Source organism: Perissodus microlepis, chromosome 2 (assembly GCF_051167445.1).
Source record: "Perissodus microlepis isolate ML-2025 ecotype Zambia chromosome 2, ASM5116744v1, whole genome shotgun sequence".
NCBI lineage: Eukaryota > Metazoa > Chordata > Actinopteri > Cichliformes > Cichlidae > Perissodus > Perissodus microlepis.
In genome coordinates, this window is record NC_140462.1 from 14,034,208 (window position 1) to 14,047,573 (window position 13,366).

General features: G+C 39.5%; 1 protein-coding gene across 3 annotated transcripts in view; it reads left to right on the forward strand.

Annotated features, from left to right (window-relative positions):
• The first annotated feature begins 469 nt into the window (after positions 1-469).
• Positions 470-13,366, forward strand: part of mid2 (midline 2) — a 152,122-nt gene continuing 139,225 nt past the window's right edge. For all 3 annotated transcript variants that reach the window (XM_084948371.1, XM_084948341.1, XM_084948351.1), the window contains exon 1: positions 470-935. The gene's annotated coding sequence lies outside the window, so the exon portion shown is untranslated. The remainder of the gene's footprint in view (positions 936-13,366) is intronic.

Genomic DNA, 13,366 nt, shown 5'->3' on the forward strand with positions numbered 1-13,366 from the left:
TATGGCTGTTATCACCGGCTCTCAAACCAATTAACGCTAATGATGAGTCTAACACCTCTTACACTTGGTCGTAACAGCTGTTAAACTCTGATTGGTGCCTGGGAGTAGTGACATCATTACTGGCTTAGATTATAAGTTATTTATATGCCTGTGAGAAAAGAAGGGTTATCCTGACAAAATTGTTATTATTAGTATTATTTTACATTGATTAATGGTACAGCCTACATATGTGATTCTACTTTGTTCATTTTTATTAAACAACATTGAAATATTGTCATCTAAATAAATATAATTTATCTACAGTCATTCGTGAGTTAACATCTGAAAGAAAACTTCCATATAATTATAAGTGCAATTTAATGTCCTTATAATCAGCGGGCCAAGGCGACAGGTGTATTATATTAACCGATCCAAATTGCTAAGGTGCAGACAAATGACAGCGACACCGTGAGGTCACAGGGGATGGGAAAATGGTAGGAGGAGTATGGGTGCGCACAGCTCGGGTTTTTTGAACGGGCTCTAAAGCAGCGGTGTAACCGATCCCAGCTGCTACTGTGTGGGGAATTGAGAGCTATTCCCGTCCCCCGTATGTTGATCACGTGTCCTTGGGGGACGTTTGCTTTGGGGATCACTTTGGGAGGTAAACGCAGCGCACCGGCGCGCGTAGCCAATTTGGAGAGAAACATCCTAAATAATAATCGTAATGATCCACCGGAGGATCAACCGGATCACTTTTGTTTCGGGGCGTTGTCATACACCCTGTACAGCGGCTTGCTTTACACAGATCAGTAAGGGACTGGCACTCTTTGTGTGCTCCGTGACTCACTGACTTGTCAAAACTTCTGCGCTTACGAACCGCGATCTTTACTGCGAGCATCACATTGTTGCCATCTCCTGCAACGAGTCGACGTACGCAGCTGTCACTGCGAGCCGAGGTAGGCTGTGTTTCCTTTATGTGTGTTGTTTTGGCGGAATAGCGAGAGTAACATGCACGAGAGTGCACACACTGGCTAGGAGCATGAGTTAGTTTGTGGAAGGCGCACGCTGTGCAGTATTGTGGCTTCCAGGGTTGCAACAGTGTAATGATCCATGTCAAATGATACAGTAAGTGTATGACGAGCTCTTATCTGTGTACAGAAACCTGCAGCATGAAGACGTGTGTAAATGTGTGCCTAATCTTCTGCTTCGAAAAAGACGGTGAGAGAAAACAAAAACAAATGCGCTCTTGTACTTCTGTGGTGGGTAAATATTATGTCAGGGACTTAATGCAAGTGTTTAATGTTAACAGTGGGCTGCAAATTTATTCTCAAAAGTTTTTAAGAGTGCTAAAATTTCTGCACCCCTGTTGACGATGTCGCTGTTGAATATTCTGAATGAACTCTTACTTTTGGAGTGGATTATATTAAAGACTGGTGAACATGCTTTAGCCTTTATGCACTCATCAGTTTAGCCATTGTGTACTACAACACAACATTAAAACCACTACTACAGCTGAAGCCTGTGACACTCATCGTCCAACTACAATGCTGTGCTCTCCTGGGAAATCTTGGTTTCTGGCATTTATGTGGATGTTATTTTTGATATGTACCCACCTAAACGTTGAAAAACAAGGCATGTTTCATGACAATGGCGCTCCCAGATGGCAACAGCCTCCCCCATTGGAACACTTGCACCCCACCACACCACAAAAACAGTTCAGGAACGATTCTAGGAATGCGACAGAGAGCCCAAGGTTTTGACCCGGCCTCCAAACTGCCAGATCCCAGTACAATAAAGCATTTACAGGATGCCCAGAACAAGCCTGCTTCTCTGAGACTCCACTCTGAAACCAGCAGGAGGCAAATGATCCACTTCTAATGTCCTGGTGCTTTTTCGCACATGCCCATGTCTCAATCAGTTGCAGCTGTTTTAGCAGCACAAGGAGGACTTGCACCACACAGGGCAGGTGGTTTTAAGTTTAAGGATGACTGATGTAGGAAAACAGGGACTAACCTGAGCTGACTCCCAGCCACGCCCTGCTGCTTCCAAGCAGCAGGAAGAGAGGCATTTTCTCCTTTTCCCCCCCAGAAAGATTAAAAGGAGATTTTTTTCCAGAATACATATAAAAGTCGATTTTCTGAACAATCGCAGGAACACCAGTTGTCAAGTCTTGAATGTGTTTTGATTTTATGTAATGAAAATTCCATGTTATTAAATAAAAATGCCAAACTAGTCCAACAGAAGGCACAAACCAATGCTGTCACCACAAACCTGCTAATAAATGTTATATGAATCCTGCAGAGTCCCTGTTGTGATATTAAATTGTCAGCCTGGTTATTGTGGAGACAGTGCTGCAGATGACTGTAGAGGGACTCTGGCTTTGCCTTAAGAAAAGTGTAAAATGTCAGCCCCTTATCAATAATGCAGCACACCAAAAACAGTGGGGAGTAAGAAAATGGAACCCACTGTTAGAGACGGTTACCTAGTGCTTCATCATTATTCACATAATTGTATAACAAATACTTTATCAAAATCTACTTGGAGTAATTACCAGCAATGCAAATGTTTCCATTCTAATCCTAGTGCACAACCAAAACAAACCCATATGATGAGCTTTAATGTGCCATATCTTGTCATGCTGATCACCAGTGAAACAAATTTAATGTCTATTACAATTTTTTTCTTTTTTTTTCTTCTTCTTTTTTTTTTTTTTTTTAAAAAAATGGTGGTTCACCATCTTATAAAAATGATTTATTTCCCTGCTCTCTTACTGCCTGTCTTGTTAATGCATGATCACTGTGGTTAATGAGACAGGTCTCAGTGCATGGGGACTGACAGTTTCAGAGACTGCACTGCTAGTTGGGTGAACACAACTGACACCCTCATTCATCATGCATCCACGGGGTGCTGCTTGCTCTCCTGGTCTATCCACGCTGCGCTTCTCTCCCCTTGTCTTAGTCGAGTCTCGAGTTGCACCCTCAGATGATAATTATTAAGACATTATACTGATGACAATAGCAGTGCTTTTTTCTCTGTAAAAGAGACAGGGAGTCAGCTTCTACGTGCTTGGATGATTATAACTGTGAAAGAGGGTTGGCGTTCGCTGTCGAGGTTGCAGCTGCACGATTTCCAAGAATAGATGTAAATACCAACTGTACAGTAGTGTACCTGTTTGCTACTACTGGTAGCCAGTAGCTAATTGTGGACTAGCCAGAAAATCAAAAGCTGACTTGTCAAATATGCTTTTTTTTTTTTTTAAGAATCTGTGATATTACTTTATATAAAATGAATATGAAGATGTTTTTCCCAACATTTTTCTAACCAAATAAATGAAAACAAGTCTACATTCTTTTGTGCTGTGCTTCATCGGTGTTTAAAATATGTTACCTGACCTGAAGCAATAATATAAAAGTGCAATTATGAAATATTATTAATCTCGCTAATCCCGATGGCGTGCCATGGTGCAATTTTAAAATGTAATGTAAGATGTAATTAGCCCACATATACCATAATTACTGAAGTCTTGACTAAAATTTGTAAGCTTGCATATTGCAGAATCTCTGAGATTTACTCTATTAAACTTTGATGCTTGGGAAAAATCGAATGAAAATAGCAAAATGGTGAATCCCAGTTTTGTGCGCTTGTCTGCAGCAGCAGCTGCAGTCCTTGACTGTCACTGTTCACAATCATTGTTTGCATAGGGAGGTTCTCTGTACATGTAAGTCAGCTTATCCCCATAGAGCAATTAGGCAGAAAGGATATACAGCATGGGGATGTTTTTACTGAGGTCTGTCTGTCAACACACTGATGCCTGAATGGGTCTGAATAATCCATATCTTTAAGAGTCCACTTGGCTATCACAGGGTCTGTCTTAACAGCAGGAGAGTCGGTGTGTTCTTTTGCTTGAAGTTGTTTGAGGATTGCAGCTCCAGCTTCCCATGGAAAAAAGGCTTTCTTGTGAAGTGGTGACTTTTTAATGTGTATTTTTGTGGCAAATTGTGCGTGTTGTAGTAGCCAACATGTATATTGCCTCTAAAGAAATTAATCGGCTGGTTATACTCTCAGGATGTTAATGTAATATCGCTACAATTAATGCCATTATCTGTAGACGTGAACTCGATTCTTATAGATAAATTGGAAAACCTACATGGATAATGTGCTGTAAAATGTTTGTGGGAGCGCTCCAGACACCTTGGTTTTCATTGATCTAACACTTTAGGACACAGACCTAAAATCTGAGGTTTCTGCTTCTCTCTCCATTGCTGACAGGATTTTCCTTTTGAAAAACATCCAAATTTATAATAACAGGCAAAGCAGATTTTGATCTTTTCAAGAGTACCTTCCTTCGTGACATTCCTCCTCCATTTCATACATCAGATTATATTGGCAAGACACCAGAAAAATGCAATTTCCCTGCGATTTCACTCCTTATCTCACAATATTATTTTGCTTTCAGGTCTAATAGAAATACAATTATATTTGTAGTGCAGAATCGTGGGCTGCTCCCTGATCTTCTGTTTGAGCTGTGTAGAGATTCCTTCGGCGTGCTGCGGTAAATACAGACCAAAATAAAAACAGTCAAAGCCACGTTTACTTCTCGTCTTAACTGAACAATAGGCAATTTCTGCAGCCTTCTTACAAGTGCTGCCTATTGAGTAAAAGCCAGCTGTGTTTACATATTTGCGTGCCAAATAGATTCATGCCTGCTTGCATCTGTGGTCCCCTGTGCGAGTTTGGATGTTTGTCTGTAGACACTTTTCTTATCCAAAAGATGGAAATTGTGACAGTGTGACAGAATAACCTCGGGTAGGCAGGATGCAACTGACGCTACACTGAACAGCACCACAGGTAACTCTGCCAACACAACGGCAACAGAACACTACAGCCTCCAGTCAACATCACAGTTTGCCTTGCTACTCATCAGGGGTTTAATATTCAATTATGAGGGTCCTCCAGTTCAAGCTGTGCTGGATGGCTTATGGAAAAGCCTCGCTGATTGATGAGTGGGCATCTTAGCTAAATAAGCTCTCAGTTTGCCCCTGAAGGAGAAAAGAAACAAGACAGATGGCTTGTGGGGGTGTTTTTAACTGACGTGGCAGAGATTTTTTTGTAGCTTTGCCTTATTGGTGAATATGTGCGGTAACAGAAGCCTTATCGTCAGTGTCCAAACAGATCAAGCCTTAAGTGAAGTCATAAAGTGCTTTCCTTTAAAATACTGGTTTTGATGACTAGTTCTTTAAACCAAAAATTATCAAATAATGCGTATTTGAAAAATGAATCTTGGAAGGTTCAAAAGTTGAAAGAGGTTTTGTTTTTTTTCTAAATGCTTGCCGAAGGGTACCGTGACAGTGTCATCCCACTGCCTTTCTGTTTTAGAACTGTGACAGCCTGTCAAACTGTCATATCCAGCTGAGTCCGAGGATGTGTAGGTCTAGCAGTGTAGTGCTGACAAACAAGCAGACAGAAAAAGTGGTAGAAAGGGAGAGAGATACAGGCGGTTGAGCAATTGCTTAGGCACACAGAGGGGTGAGTAGCTTCTCCTCTGTCATCTCATGGCAGATCAGATTCCTCAGCATTCAGGTATTTGGACCTTGCCAGTGGGCTGTTTTGTTGGCTGAAAGCTGGACCAAGCTGTCAGTCAGATTAGCACTGTGAGCCACTGGTGGGAGCGCAGTCCTATCCTCAGGGGCACAGCCATTTCAAAGATCTGTAAATCCCCAGCACTGAGCATTCACACACAAACACACATGGGCGTGCGCAACCCCCACCCAAGAAATGAGGGACGAGATCAAGCCAGGTCATGGGAGGCTCTTTCAAAATAAAGTGTTCTTTCGGGAGACTGCTGCCTTCTCCGTGCCCTTCATGCACATGTGCATTTATCCTCGAACACCCACACAGTCACACACATACACACTCATCCTCCCTCCTGCCTCCTCCAAATGGGGACAGCAAAAGCTCTGGCACATGGTTGGCTATCCAGTATCTATGGCTTTCACACTCTAGTCATTATGTACTGTAGCCAGTATGTTACTGTAGCCTCCATATAAAAACGCATTAACATGAAGTGTGATCTGGTAAAACCCTTTGTAATATTTCATATCTAAGGATATTCTCTGGGTATACAAACTAAAAATTTATTGGGCAGACAAAACTGGATCATGAAGCGGCAAATTGATTTTTCCCCACTTTTTGCACTGATGACAGTCACAATATGCAGTCAAGCTGAATGGACTGAATACATTTGTATAAGGTCTTTTAACCCATGTTGTGCCAACATGGCCTGACAGTGGTTCTCGTGATGTCAGGAATGTTTTCCCTTTTCAGTATTTCACTCTAAATGTTAAGTGGGAAGGAAAGTTCAAAGCAGTCATCGTATGTGTTGTGCATTCAGAAGAACATATTGCTGCTTTTCCTATTTCAGAGTGAAGCTCCAGAGTAGGCATACTGCACATAGATGTAGTGCTGCCTAAATGCACTGGAATGACGCTTTTTATTTTTTAATGTGAGGAAACAGAATATCTTCAAAAAGCATAATTGAATTTCAGTCATCGCTAAAACTTCATTCATGCGTAAGACCCAATAATGAATCACTGAATGATCAAAGGTTTCATATTGACATTTAAGCCTCATTGATTAATTCAGGGCATCCACTCATGCCTCGAGTAACCTTGCATGCAAGAAAACATTCTGCCGTAAAAGCTGTTGGTAGCTGATGACTGCCTTCAAACAACACAGGATTCAATAGTTTTTTCTTTAGTTTTTTGTATTAAGATGAAAAGGCAGCCAAAGTTTAGCGGTCCCATCTTAAATGGTAAAAATTAACTAATAAAAAGAAAGTAAAACTAGGATTTGTGGTGTTATTTTCTCCTTCATTCACATGAACAGTCTGTTTAAAAAGTGGCCATTTCTAAAAAGTAGAACTGAACTGAACTTTAACATTCTTCCTTTGGTCCCCCCCTGCTCTGTTGAACTTACTGTTTTTTCCTCTTTATTTAAACTCAACCTTTCGATACCCTTTGATAGAGCTGGTTGCTGATTTTGATGTCATGTCTGTCTCACTGTCACACCAGAGAGTAAGTGACAAGGAGACCATCTTATAGGGAGATAATTGAACTGTAGCGAGAACAGTGATGTGAGGGGGCCATATAGTGGCTGATAAAGATGGTCAGACAGGCAGATATGGAGATGAGGGTGGAAGACAGATGAATTTATCATCCATTTATAAAGTTAATCTGACGTTTTGTCATGTGCTTACATGGCCTTAGAGAGGAACCGCAACTCAGCCGTATGCACGCTTGAGCAAGCATTGCTGATGTGCTTTGATAGTTAAATAACACTACACGTCTGCACGCGCTCCTCTGTTGCTTTCCTTTATCTCAGATATGGGATCAGCCGTAAATACAAAGTGGTTCCCATCTTCCGGTCTTGTATGTCGTAAGGGTTTGGCTGTGTTTACTTCCCAGGAGATGGTTTGGAGACCACTGTTTGTCCTCTGAGACCACTGCTATGCAGCTCTATTTATGGCAGGGCCCTCTGTGAGGTTGTGTTTCTGTCTCTCAGTGAAACTCTCAGTGAACAAAAGCTCTATATACTCATCTTCTGGCGTTGCCGTTTCTCTTGGGCTTGCTCATCTTGCTGTGGATGCAGGTGAACCGGTCTGTGCAAAGTGTTCATACACTCCTCTGTTATAAACCTTTAGTCTACCAATTTTTTTTAGTAGCAAGAAAATCCGTTTTTGATTATTAGTAAGCAATGTTATGTTGGAAGCGCCACATAAAGAAAAGGTGAACAGTGGATGCAAGTTGGACATGCATGCGTGTTGTGTGTAGGTAAAGTTTACCTGAGCCTTACTAGATCTTTTTTTTATATCCAATACTTTTTTATGTCTTCAAATTCTCTGATATTTTCAGTTTTATATGATTTTTAGGTTTGTTTAACACTTCACTTCCTCTATAGATTCTGGCTATTTTTAATGTATTTAGAACATATATAGTAAAATTTCAACATATGCCAGTATGTGAAATTTAATCAGACTGTGATTCTTATCATCTTGATTATTATCGTTCAGTATTACTGTTCACGCACAGAGCCAGCTAAATGACTCAATCATCCTCCTCAATGTTATCAACCAACTCCCCCTTGAGTGTTTTTAGTAGAGGAAGATTGCATGACCGAGGTGACACGTACTGCATTTAGAGCAGGAAGATGAAGTTACGCATAACTAAGTAATCCAACACAGTGGCAGAGATGTTGATGTTGTGATGCTCAGCAGCAAGCTGCTTGGGGTAATCTTAATCTATCCAAATTGTGTTTAACCAAAGTGCCAGTCATTCTTAACACAGGCACTTAGCGGTGCTAGGAAATAAAAAGGTTATGTCTCAATTTCTTCTTCTTAATTCCACACTTGCAGTTTATCCATTCCCAAGAAACACAACAGCTTTGTAAAGTGTCTTTTTTTTTTTTAGCTTCATATTTAAACCCCTTAAAGAAAACTATTATGCAGAAAGAGATTTTCTGCTGATAGTGAAGAGCAATGACTTGGAATGAACCTTTAGTTTAGCTACGCTGTATAAAACATCATCTAATTTTTATCCATCTTCTATGAACGTGAATTTGTGAATACCGCATATGTAAATGTCAACATACACTCCATCTCCAGGCACATGAAAAGCTATTCATTTTTAATTGTTCTTGATCACAGCCGTCCTCTTACTTTGCTATTCAATAGCAGTACTACATGTATTAATGATCACATACTTTATTCATGGCTTTCAGTTGGGTGTACAGGCTGCAGTAGTTTACATTGAAGATGACAGCGACCTCTGGCCGTCCTCTGTCGCCACTTGTTTTACTTATAAAAAGCAGTGGGGGATCTGGGTGGGTAGGGCTTTGCTGAATTCACTATGATGAATTACTCCTAACCTCTCACTGTCTTCCCGACCTCTGCTGCCAAAGTGCAATGTAAGGATTTCCATGTACATGCATGCATATGCTTACACGGTACTTCCTCCCGCTCCTCTCTCTCCTTCTCTCTTTCTGTCTTCTCCTCCCATCTGTCATTCCCAATTACTGCGTGCGTCTCTGTCTTATTCAGATTCATTCGATACACATACGCACACCCTGGCTACAAATATGATCTAAATCTTTCCTTTGTAGTTTGTAATCATCTCCTCACAGGCCATCTTCGTTCTTCGCACGTCGCTGCCAGTTTCCAGCTAGATTATCCGTTACTCGTCTGCTGTGTTGATGAGAATGTTAACTTTTAGGTTTGTAGATTGAAGAAATCATTTGACACCAGCATGCGGTGTTAAATTAGAAGGTCACATTTTTTTGTTTGTTTGTCTGTTTGTTTTTTCAGAGACCCTTTTAATTGCTTAACTGAATCAACTATTTTACCTGACAGAACAACAAATGACCAATCAGCCATATTTAACTAACACACATCTGAATAACCAGGGAGAGGGGCTGGTGGTTCGAATCAACCTGTGTTTTAAAGGTATATTAACGAAGTGGTGGCTTGTGTTGTATGGTTTTGTAGAATATTGAAAAGTGAAAAACTTGAAATTTGTTTAGTCTGCATACCACTTAAGCAATTAATTAAACTTGCATGGTTACAGTTGCATAAATCCATCCACCCATTCATTTTCTTAAGTACCAGTTTGGGTTCATGGAGGGAGGCTGGAGCCTATCTCATCTGTCATAAGGCAAAGGGTAGGGTACACCCTGGATGGGTTGCCAGTCTCTTGTACTGCTAAATGGGGACAAAGATTTTTCACATCATCAAAAATGGAATAAATGCAGTGAGTCACAAGCAAAAGAAAAAAACTTCACTAGTGAACGTGCTGCGAGACCTCCACCTCAGCGTGTTGATAAGTATGGCAGTAAGAGTGGATAATGGAAGTACTTTGTGTTGTTATCCTGAAATACAGATCACTTTTTTTTAATACAGCTGTCACTGCCCTAGTAAAATCAACTATGTTCCATCAATTAAAAGTGTTTAAAGTGACTAATGTTATGTAAATGCTTAAGCTAATGTATTTTTACTAATATTATATCACAGAGTTGTAATGTAAATTATTCAGCAACCGTCCTGATATTTCAGAATGAGTCCTGTCGATAAACTAAAATGTTAACATTTTACACAAACAGTCAGCCACCACCATGTCAGTAATTAAAGTAACTTTTAATAAAGGGGTTCAGGTTAAAGTTTGTGGGGTAACATTGTTGGAGTTCTTTTGGTTTCTTTTTTGCCATCGTATCAGATTGGATATTGAGAATCCTGTAATTCTACTGTTGGTACTGCCACTAGATATCTGTTGGCACTTACAACACAATCTAAGACACTGTAAGACACACTTGAAAGTGCTGAAGGCCGTATATGTGAGCCACAGGTTCATATGATCATGAGTCAGATACAGTAACTCCATAAAACTCAATAGTACTCAAGGGCTGTAATACTCAGCTTATCACATTTATTTTAAGAAAGCTCTAGTTCTGAAAAGGCGTTGACCTTTTGAACAAAAAAAAGCTACAGTGAAGTCAATGAAAAGTGTAGATGTACAAAAGTTTATTGCACAATACTGGATATAAAACTCAAGAAACTTTAGAACTCTGATTTATTTGAGTAATTTAAGCACGATGTACTTTAAAAAAAATAAAAAATAAAAAGGTTCTGGAGGATCTAGTGCTTCTAGTATCATTGCCCTTTTCCACCATGACCACTGGGTTTTTCACACGGAAAATAAAGACTTACTGTTACATCATGGCTTTTTCAGATCCTTTGGTTAAATTCCTCAGCTGAAGAGAGAGGAAACCTATCCTTAGAAAACCCCAACAAAAGCAAACTCACATAACCCAACACAATCTGAGATTCCTGGGAATAGGCCGGCAGCCCATTCTCCCCAACACATCTCCATCACAACCCCCGGCATTCTGCGGCTGTGTTTAGGATGTGATCTAAGATTGAAAACACACACACACACGTTTTAATTCTGCCAGTTTGTTTGTCTGTTTGCTTATCACAGAAATGCTGTGAAACATGAATAGGTCCTGGGTGTTGTCACTCTTTCATATGTGCTGAGATGTGAAACCATAGTGCTGCTGATTGTGTTTGAATGGGTCGAGATAATGAACTAGACGCTTTATGTAAAAATTTTATCACAGCACCACTGCCTGTGTGACTTCATAATCGCACCCTTAACGCATTCACTTTTGAGTTAAGAGACCCAAGTGGATTGGTTAAAGGCTATTTTCTTTGTGATATTCTTTGATATCCCAGTAGATTTTATAGTCCCGTTCTTCTCTCTCCTGCAGGCAGAGAGAAGAAAAGGTTTGGATTTTTTTTTCCCAAACATTGCTCCAAGTACTTTGAACTGATTTCTTTTTTCTTTTCTTTTTTTCAAAAGAAGGCTGTCTAAGCAGATCTAAGACACTTTTTACTCTGTTTTAATGAACATTACATCACCAACTGACAGGTTTGTACTTATGTGACTGCCTCATTATTCTGGTCCTATCCTGGCATTGTTGGCTGTAACACAGTTACATTTATTTTGTATAGCTTGGATAAATTGCAATTATAACACATTTTTCAAAGGTGCTTAAATATCATTTATTCGCTTACTTATTATTTTGTGTGTATGCTAATGTGGTTATAACCCAACATTCACATACAACAGCAACAATAAACTGTAAGAACACAATGATCCTCCTAATAGTGCATCAAGCCAGTAGTTATTCTGGACAGGGAATCTAATCTCCTCAGAATGACAGCGTTTTTAAGCGATGTCGACAGCATATTGAGCCTTAGTTTCTCTTGTCCTTCCCAAGGGATCTTGCCTGTGCCTTCAAATCAAGCGTGGCATATAGTATTTCTGCCTTGTAATTAGATCCTTGCTACTTTGCATGTTAACTGTGGGACAGAAGCAGTGTGATGGTGAAACATTTGTCATGGAATCACAAGGCTTCACTTGTGAGGCGCCATGTGTAAAGACAACTTCCATTTCTTTTCCCAGTGGTCACACTGCATTAGTGCTTTTGCAGCTGACTAATATTTTCTCCCTGGGAGTTATTTGTAATTATGTATCTCTTATGTATCTTATACTAAATACCGCTGTCCAATCCCAAGAGTGGAAAACCAGAGCAAACAGCAAAACGCAACATTTGAACCTCTGGCAGAATGGAGATGTTCGGTCAGTTGGTCAATCAATCAGCCAATTAAAATGAACTCTGAACATTTAAAAAGATATCTGTGTTAAAACAGTTTGTGCTGTTATGTTATTTAAAGCATCAGGGAGCCTTCCACTGCATTGCTTGCTAGTTAGATTTTGTTACCTTTTAAATAAAGACAGGCAGACTGTTTCTCCTGTTTCATCGTCTGACTCGTCTTATGCAAGACAACCAATTCTCTACTAATGTCAGAGAATTGATTGTTCATGTTGAACCATGTTTTTTTGGGTTTTTTTTAATGTTGACTTTACGTTAAATTAATTAGCAAAAGAGCAGCATTTTGTACCAGACACCACGCCAGGAGCTAGGAATCAATTTGACTAAATTAATTAACTTTGGAAAAGCGATTAACTAAAAGTGCTCACATTTAAGAGCAGTATTCCCCCGCGTAAACACACTGATCATTTCCTTTGCTATATAGCTTTTCAAAGGCTTCAACCAGCTGACCATAGGTAATGCTTGATAATAAGATTAAAACTAAAAATGAGGAAAGAAACAGTACCTGACTTCAGATGCTATAGAGGCAAAAGATGAGTAGCCCATGTGCTTAATGTGTGTTTTCTATTAAAGTTATGTTGTATATCCCTATGGGGCAAAATGAGTAACTTTTTGCAAATAATTTAAAAGCTCGATCATTATGAATAGAGTCCGACTGATATTGGAACGTTAAGAGTAATATCAAAATTTGGTGACTTAAAAATCCAATACATAGTAACCAATATTTTGTCTTTCAAACACAAAGAACATGAACAAATTTTGCTAAAATTTGCTATGTGTAGTTTTATTATCACAATAATGGATTACTCTTTTACACTCTCTCCAACTGCTTGAATAAGCTGGTTGTTGTGTTTGTGGCGTTCGAAACGTGTTGTTAGCAGGTAAGTTGCTGAGTGGTGGAAAAAACTTGAACATTTATAGCATGTTTTAGGGTGTTTTCCCCATCGTTTTGTTAGTTTTTCATTTTTTATTCATCAGCATTCATAAATACCAATGCAGATGCATCAGCAAATATCTAATATAAAAAAATGGCTAACTATTATATCAGTCAGGCTCAAATTATGAATCAGTCTTTCATAATTAATCTATGTTCCAAAGTGTTCAGTGAGATGCTACATTTTTGTATTTACATTATGCCGATTGCAAACCTTGACATACACTTTTA